This window comes from Gavialis gangeticus, unplaced genomic scaffold, assembly GCF_001723915.1.
Source record: "Gavialis gangeticus isolate Ggan-Ray unplaced genomic scaffold, GavGan_comp1, whole genome shotgun sequence".
Classification (NCBI taxonomy): Eukaryota; Metazoa; Chordata; order Crocodylia; family Gavialidae; genus Gavialis; species Gavialis gangeticus.
Window position 1 is genome coordinate 1935197 of NW_017728981.1, and position 924 is coordinate 1936120.

Sequence of the window (924 nt, forward strand, 5' to 3'; positions counted from 1 at the left end):
CCCCGCACCTGCCCCCCACCCTTGGGTGGGGACAGGGCCCCCCCCCAGTCCAGGAGGGGCAGCACGGAGCATCCCTTCCCAGGGGGGTGCCCCCCCGCGCCCGCTCAGGTCCAGCCCAGCTCCTCAAACCATGGTATTACGGGTACTTGCTTGGGGCAGGATCTGGGGGGTGCCGGGGGGAGTGGGGGCTCATCCCCCTGCTGCCCCCCCACGAGCACTGAAAGCAACTCACCTACCTGGGGCAGGAGTGGGGGGTCCCTGGGTCTTGCTCTCTTTCCCCCTCTTCCGCCCCCCTCTTGTCCCTCGCCCCTCCTCCCCCCCGTCTTTCAAACGTAGCCTTTTTTCTATGGACTGACCTCAGTGGGGTCCGGGCGCTGCCCCCCCCTCGGGACTGACTTTATATTATGCAGAAATATTTATATTTTGGGGCAGGCCCAGCCGGGGCCTTCATTCGTTCTTCGTCCCCCTCGTTCTGGTCCTGGGTCTCGGGGGGGAGGTTGCGTTTCCCCCCCTCCCCCCTTGTCGTTGTGTTCTGAGTTGGATTCATTGCCCCCTACTTCTTCTTGTTAGACATTTGGCTTATTAATTACCCTCCCCTCGTTAGCCAGACCCCCCAACGTCCCACAAGACCACGGGCGTCAGTCTCCTGTTGGCGGGGGGGGGCTCATTCTTTTTCGGGGGGGTTCTTCATGCCCCCCCATCTGTCTGCACCGAGCCAGCCGGGTTCACCCCCTCCCTGTGCCGGGAGGGACCGGCTCAGCCCCCATCCCCCCTCCTCCCCCCACCTGGTGTTTTCGTGACTTTTGATAATGTACATAAGGTTTTGTGATGGAAGCTGATTTCTTTCTATATTTTTTAGGACCAATCTCGTTTTTAATAAGGTTTAAAGGAGAGAAAAGACCACCCCCCGGCCCCCCAGTTTTT